Here is an 8,183-nt window from a genome sequence, read left to right on the forward strand (position 1 = left end):
GTAAAAAAAAGTACCGCGTGTCTCGCAATTGTGAATTTCAGCCTACGTCCTCAAGTGCTGCATCAGCGTATCTCCCATGCAACCATTGCTTCAGCCTGCGACTACAGTATTTCCGTTTTGAATTCTAATGCACCGTCGCCTACCAGACGCTATTGGTATCATGCAACTGTGTAACAAGGCGTGACAAAAAGGATCTCCTCCGACCTTCAGGCTCCCTACGTGAACGAGAAGACAGCGGGGCGTTGCCTTCTTGCATCGTACTGGGACATATTTGATCTCAGTGGCCTACCACTGGACCAGACATCCGCTGCAAATCATCGCATAAACACTAGTCATTCAAGCCCGATACACCGATGACCCTATCGTGTATCCTCCACTAAGCGCCACGTAATAGAGAAGCAAATTGACTAGAGGCTTGCCCACGATATTGAACCTTCTTCAAGTCTTGGGCTTCCCCTGTCGTGCTTGTTAGAAGAAGGATAACAGCGGGCGCTTCTCTGTAGCCTACCAGGAATCTTAGCAATGTAAGGAAGAAAGACGTGTACCCCCTGCCACGATTAGATGACGCTCTTGACTGCGTCCACGGTGCAAAATAATTTGCTTCGATAGACTTGCGGTCAGGGTACTGGCAGATTGCTGTTCACGACATACTCTGTAGGTTTAAGCGTGACGCACATGTAAATAAAGTGCGGATGACGTTTCAAGCACCACGTAACCGAAAATAAACGGGATATTCCTTCATGTAAGCGTGAGGGCAACACTGGCTGCTATGATTATGTCATATGCGAGTGTGAGCGTGCCGCTTACACGTGAGAAACGCAAATTACACGCTTAACATCCCGTCGAGCACTCGCGCGGACACTCTCCATCACGCTTATAAAAATCCACATAGGGGATCCTTGATATACCACGTGATTTGCGCGGAGCGTGGGCGAGGGAGAACAAAGCTTTGCGTTTTCTACTGCCCTGAGGGGAATGCGAAATTTTTCTTGCAGAGGTTGACGGAGCCGGTGGGGTTTTGAAAGCTGCGCTTGGCCATTATTGGTGTGGATTTTCCGGCGGACTACCACAAACGACGTTCGTTCATTGCAGCACAGAGCTTCCGCTCTAATTGTGTGAGTTGGTGCGCATCGCCATGTTCACTTCTACAGACATTCATGGCGTACAGCGCAGGTGGTGTGTGGATACATTGTGCGCTGTGCCGAGTTAACGAGGGCTTACGATAGCGAATCTACCGCATTCTGACCACTCCAGAGCAGCATTTCCAAACGGATAATGGATATGTTGTGGCCCCTCACCTGCTATTCATGTGTCCTTCATATCCGGTCTCGATTCTTCTGGTGTTCGCCCTGATCCCGATAAACTTCGTTCAGTCAGGGATTTTCCTGTCCCGAGCTGTGCCAACGACGCTCGACGCTTTGTTGGCCTCTCCTCGTACTTTCGCAGATTCACACACAATTTGGCTGACATTGCACGCCCACTCACAGAACATGTAAAAAATGACGTGCGTTTTTGCTTGTGGTCATGAACAAGCTAATGCATACGCGGAGGTGACCAAGCGACTCCAATTGCCACCAATTTTCGGTCATTTGGCATATCAGCCTCACAGAAGTCCGCACAGACACCATCGGTCACAGTATCGGCGCTGTTTTGGCTGGTTGCGACCGGGTCGTTTCGTACGCTAGCCGTCTTCTGTCCCTAGAGGAACGCAACAACTGGATCACCAAACCCAATGCGTCGCCGTTCTTTGGGCGGTTGACAAATTTCGCCCCTACCTGCACAGACGGGAGTTCACAGTTGTGACCGATCACCACGCTCTTTGCTGGCTTTCGTCCCTAAAAGATCCTGCTGGTCATCTTTGTCGACGGGCTCTGCGACTCCACGAGTACTCTTACAGAGTCGTGTACGAGACGGACCTACTACATGAGGACGCTGATTGCTCGCCGCGACATCCAGTCGATCCTCCAGAACTTGCCTGGAGCGACGAGTCTGCTTGCGTACGGTCACTTATCGCATTTTGCAACCTAGAAAACGAACACCAGCATGATCCCTAACTTTCTGTCATAAGTTGTTGAGGACATCATGCACTGCTGCGCTGCACCCCCAGAGCGTCCTAATAGAACTATCAAAGACACACTCGCCATGTACGTGTCGGGTGAGAATAAGGACTGGGGCGCCGCCCTCACTTTTGTAACATTTACCTACAACACGTCCCGGCATGATTCTGCAAGCTGCTCTACATTGTTTTTCTTTTATACGTTTGAGACCCTGATCTTCCTTTCAAGATCCTCCTTCCCATTGATCTTCATAGGACGTCAGAATACGCTCGGGATGTCATCTCTAGAGATGCAGACGCGCATGAAATTGCCCGCTGGAGTCTCAACCTTTCGCAGGAAAAGCAACGACGTGTCCATGATGCCCACCACCACGACGCCCATTTCAACCCTTGTGACATGGTCCTCCTCAGAAGACCATCACGACGTGTTGGCCTTTCTGAGAAGTTGATTTCGCCACATAATGGCCCGTATCGTATCTTGCGCAAAGTAAATGACATGACATATGAAATCTGACGTCTCGTTGTCACCATGCCGTGGTCTGCATCTGACATCCTCCACGTCACAAAATTAACTCCATATCTCTTGGACCCACCAAGCAACGAGATGGCGCCTCCGCCACCGGGAGTCATGCTGCGAGGCGCTGTCAGCAAAGAAGATGAAGAGAGAGAAGACGACGACGCTCGGTGATGTTCGCGGGGTTCAGTCGCCATCTTGAGTGACATCCGAAGCGTCCTTCTATATATATCTTGCAATTATATTATACACCTGTTCCTACCAGTAACAATATAAAGAGAGCAAGAGAGATTCCTGTGATGCAGACCGGACCACAGCCAAAAGATGAATAACATAAACGTCTCACACCTTCTTTCATGCATTCCTGATATGCATACATACAAACCTATATATATATATATATATATATATATATATACATATATATATATATATATATATATATATATATATATATATATATATATATATATATATTCATATATGTACACAGCTGGAACAAAAGCGATAACATTGTTCTTCCATACCGATCCGCCAAGACGAATGAACGTCTGAAAGAAGCTCAACAAGATCCGTACAATCTGTTTAGAAGGGGATAAGCGGCCGTGCATTGTTGCTAATGTCAGGCGGATATGACTGTTGCAAGAAGTTCTAGGATCCTGCTTACAGTAGGTTATAAAAATGCTCTCTTAAAAGGGACTTTGTAAGACCATGACAAGCTTTTAGATATTCGGATAGAGTCCTTCTACAATGAGGATTTTGATAACTGTTTTCTTTTTGTTGCCTTCCCTCCCCCCTCTCCTCCCTTCGCCTTCCTTACCATCTTCCCTGCTGTGTTTCTCCAGCCGGTGGCCAGCAGGTTTGCGCAACATACGCAGAACATACAAAAGCACGAGCACCAGATGAAAAGCGTAGCGATACAGTTTTGTTGATACATGTTGTATGTGAAGCTCAGAGACTACTAAAATTACTCACAAATCCATGCGATTTGGCGGATATTGCGTGTTGGCTGAACGTACAGAGTGTGATAATCACCACAAACAGCTGTTTTTGAAATGACACTTCCAAACCGTCTATGCAATTTAATGAACAGTATCAATACAGTATCTCAGCCGATGAATTAAAATGCACAAATGGTTCGGAATTCAATAAGTATAATAAAACATTTCAATAATTAAATCAAAATGCGCAAATATGACGTACTAATACGGACAAGCCCCATAAACTGAATGTGGGCAAAAAGAATCCACATACAACCGATAGATTTAAAGGGAACCAATAAGCAATTATGACGTGAATCAGTTACACCGAATAAAAATGACGGAAGCACTACAAGTCTCGTGCAAATGACAAGTTGCCTTAAGTTCGGTGGGCAAACAGAAACGACCGCTTATACAACATCTGAAGAGTAATGACAACGGAATAACTCGGAAGGGAATCGGACAAAGCTACAGACAGGACGAAGCGAGGACGACCAGCACACCTCGTCTCTTTTATAGCACTGATAAATTTCCCTATAAACATGCAGCAACTATCCCAGTTCCCCCACAATGAAAAAACAATAGGTGGAATTATTCAGGTAAATCTTATTTACAACTAAAATCTGAGGAAATTGCATGTTCAGGGGCATCCATGATGACGCAAACTTCCATGATCACACAGGTTAAAAAGGCAGGAGCAGGTTTAGAGTTTCTACCTGTATCCTAATAAGAAAAATAGACTAACGCTTCTGCGAATGCAGCTGTGCACTTGAACAAAAAAGAAACATGCCCCCCCCACCCACACACACACACACTTGGAGATCTTTGTGCCCTATGCTGGCAGTGTGAAGAGTATGCAAAGCAAATAAGGCTTAACCTCTTTAGCAGGCTTGAGTTCTTCCGATGTTATCCATGCGCTTTCACAGGGATGACGCATCGGTCGCTTCACAATGCCAAACAGATACCCACCCTTCCTTCTTTTCAAAATTAACCTTGGCTTTATGGCGCGCTGGAGGCACTAAAATTCTTGTGGTATCCTTCTGTAGGAAAACAGGCCGCTAGGCTAGTTCCGTCAGCAGGCCTTCTTACAGGAAAAACGGTAGGCATGCGGAAAGTGCATGTGTATTGAAGCAAATATTTCTAAGTGAACGTCTTGGTTTTTCAATATGATTTTGCAATAAGCACTGCAACATGTCTTCACAATAGGCACTAGAATAATGTATTGGCATCAGGGCATAATTCTCAAGCATTCCATTTTTATTACCACGGTTCTGACATTGAGAGGTTGCAAGTGAAATTTTCTTTTTCGCTTTCCTTGAAGAAATGCTTTAATAAATCTAACTGAAGGTGTTGTACCTGGAAAGCACTAACCAGCGCGAGGGCATTTATCATGCAAGTTTTGACGAGGCTGTTATCTTGACTAGTTGGTGATTGGTAGATGAGAGCAGCCTCCTGAAAATTTGCAAACTGGGTACCACTTAGCATTCCAAGAAAGGAATACAGAATGTATTTCAGGTAGAATTGTATTAGGAATTAGCTAGAGGCGGCACTGCAAAGGCGCACTTGCATTGTTACACCACTGCAATTTTATTTGATATGGTAAACTGTAAGCTCCATTCACTGGCCAGATGGCATAGCTAATTCAGAAATGGTAAAGAATTGAGCATATAGCTGCAACATCAGTCCATGCATAAAATGTTGTACATTTGCCGATGTCAAGAAAGACATTGCATATTTCAGACTGAATAAATACGTTGCGATTCCTTAATATTGACAACAGCCGAGTGCAAGCTTCAGGAATCGCTAGCATTTGCGGCAAGACTGTTTCTAGCAGTTACATCATAAGAAGCCAACAAACATTGACACCAAGGACAACACAGGGGAAATTACTTGTGCTTAATAAATGAAGAAACGATAAATTAATGGAAATGAAAGTGGATAAAAAAACAACTTCCCGCATGTGTGGAATGGTCCCAAACCTAAGCATTTCGCGTGCGATGCTCTACCAATTGAGCTACCGTGGCGCCGTTTCCCCGTCCACTTTCATGGGTATTGGAACCCTGGGAGTGTTAGCCAGGGCAACCACTCGCAGACCTTCGCGGCGGATGTTCAACATCCTTTCTACCGCAGGCGTCACGAGAACGTCTTTTTTTTTTGGGGGGGGGGGGCGGGGAACGCAACCGGTCAGTAAACCCACACATGCTACCTGAAGGCACCAATGTTGCCGGAGGGAGCTCCGTCGGGAGTGCGAAGGCATTGACAAAACGCTCCTGGCGAAACGGCACATCCCCAGGATCACCGCTCTCTAAGGCGCAGAGAGTGAGGGTAAGACTCGCAAAGCTGCAAGCGTAACGGCTCACTAGTTCTTGACGCACCACAGCATGACAGCGAGAACGATATTCCTCCTCACCCTCCTTCCTCTCCGCAACCGGCGAGCGTCTGCGAGTGCCGCTGATGGCAGTGCCGCGATAGCGGGTCGTGGCTGCTCCGGGCCTTGTCCCTGCGGCCTGGGAACTTTTGACCAAGACTGTACGTATGACTGTATAACACGTATGCATAGTTGTACTCGTGGCAATAGGGCTCGCAAATTCTATCAGTTTGTCAGTAATACTTCGCCTCTCCTTACGATCTGAAAGGTCAGCCCAACATTTCTTCTTTGTTGGTTATATTCTCGTAATATACAGCAGTTAGAGAGCTGACAGTTGATAGTAAAGCAATTTCTGGTGAAGAATTAGCTGATAAATTTAACCAACACTTTACGCCTCCAACCTTAAGCGCGCGATACAAATGTAACGTTCTTTCTGAGAAATCGCAATACTTACACAGGCTTTTTTTGAACCTGCAACACCAGAAGAATATACTCGGCCATAATGTCCTTAAAGAACAGCACATGGCACGAAATAAATGAATTTGAGATTATACTTTTTAAATTTGTGCTTTGACTTTTATTACATGTGCTTAGTAACGTTTTTAACCTTTGCTTATACAACGGCGTCTTAAGTTAAAATATTCACCATAGGAAAGTTCTATTGTTCTCTTTAATTGTCTGTTGTTCCATTTAATTACGGAAACCAAAATGAGTTAAATTACAGGCCAACATCCATACTTCCCGTAATGTTGAAGGGCCTGGAAAAGATCCTCTGCAAGATAATTACGTCATTTTGGGATAAACATATCATCCTCTCAGATATGCAGTTTACTTTTTGAGATGGAATGTCTACAGAGCCGCCCGGCTAACGCAAAAACATTTACTTTTAAATAACTTTGAGAGAAAAACATTAACTTTAAGTATATTCGTTGACTTTTCCAAGGCTTTCTATTCGAATGTCTATAAAACCCTATTTGCAGAATTAAACCATAATGGCTTTCGCGGGATTTTCTTAGGCTTTTGAAATGATAGCTTTAGCTCAGGAAGCAGTGTGTCTCTAATTGGATCAAAACTTTCAGCAGCAAGGGAATTAAAAGAAGGCGTTCCACACAGAGGAGTATTTGGACCTATTTCATTTATTATTAATATTAATCTCATAACAAATAGCAGGGAACAAACACAGTTCGTAGTCTATACGGGTGATACTAGCCTTTTTTTTCAGATCACTTGACATTGGGCATTTTACAAATATGTCAAACAAGCTGCTAAATCTGTTACAAAAGTGGAGTAATCTAAACTCATTAGCAATAATGCGGATAGAACTAAGGTTGTGTTGTTTACGCTACGACAAAAACTGGTAAACTGCAATACTCTTCTTTACCTCGGCACAGAAAGGATAGAATTGATTGATAACGTAAAATACTAGCAGCAATTTTTAACGAGCACTTAATGGGGGATGAACACGTTGACCGCATGATGTCCACATTGGCGAGAACACGTAGAATAATCTGTTGATTACGACAAATGCTGCCCTGTAAGGTAAAACTCATGTTATATAATTGTCACTTCCTTTCACATGTAAGTTATTGTAATCTAGTGTGGCGTACGACGTCGCAAGCAAACACTGGAAGCTTAAATAACATTACTAAACTGTACGATATAATTTTTGTGCACCGATTGATGCACATACACTTGAGATATTTCGCTCTCTTAATGTGCTTCATATTGAATATTTTGTAATTATAACATAGTATTAAAATTAAAAAAAATATTTTCGGTGTAACAAGACTTTCATACATTTCTTCAACTTAGTCAAATTAAAGCGAGCGTTATGCGAATTCAGACAACGGAGCCAGAGGTGGTTACCTTTCAAGAGAATTATGGTATCAGGCGATTGCAGTGCTAGGTGCCGACATTATTAAACGTGATATATGCGTCCCATATCGAACTAAACTTTATTACGAGAAGGGCACTGAAATTAAACTTATTTAATATAGGTCAAATTTTCTAAAATGAAAGGTTAGTAAATATTTAGCATGTTTCAAATCTTTTGCTTTTCCGTTGTTCCGCATTTCTTTTTATGCTTCGCTAAACGTTGCCGTTACATTCTGAGTAAAATGGTAGTACCATCTTTAACTTGTATTTTTACAGGTGTTTCCCAGCATTTGTGCATGATCTCTTTTTCTCTCCTTTTCTTTTGTAGATGTAGATGTAGATGTATGTCTATATGTATAGATGTTAGGTAGGCGTAGATACGTATGTGAA

Source organism: Dermacentor variabilis, chromosome 11 (genome assembly GCF_050947875.1).
Source record: "Dermacentor variabilis isolate Ectoservices chromosome 11, ASM5094787v1, whole genome shotgun sequence".
NCBI classification, from domain to species: domain Eukaryota; kingdom Metazoa; phylum Arthropoda; class Arachnida; order Ixodida; family Ixodidae; genus Dermacentor; species Dermacentor variabilis.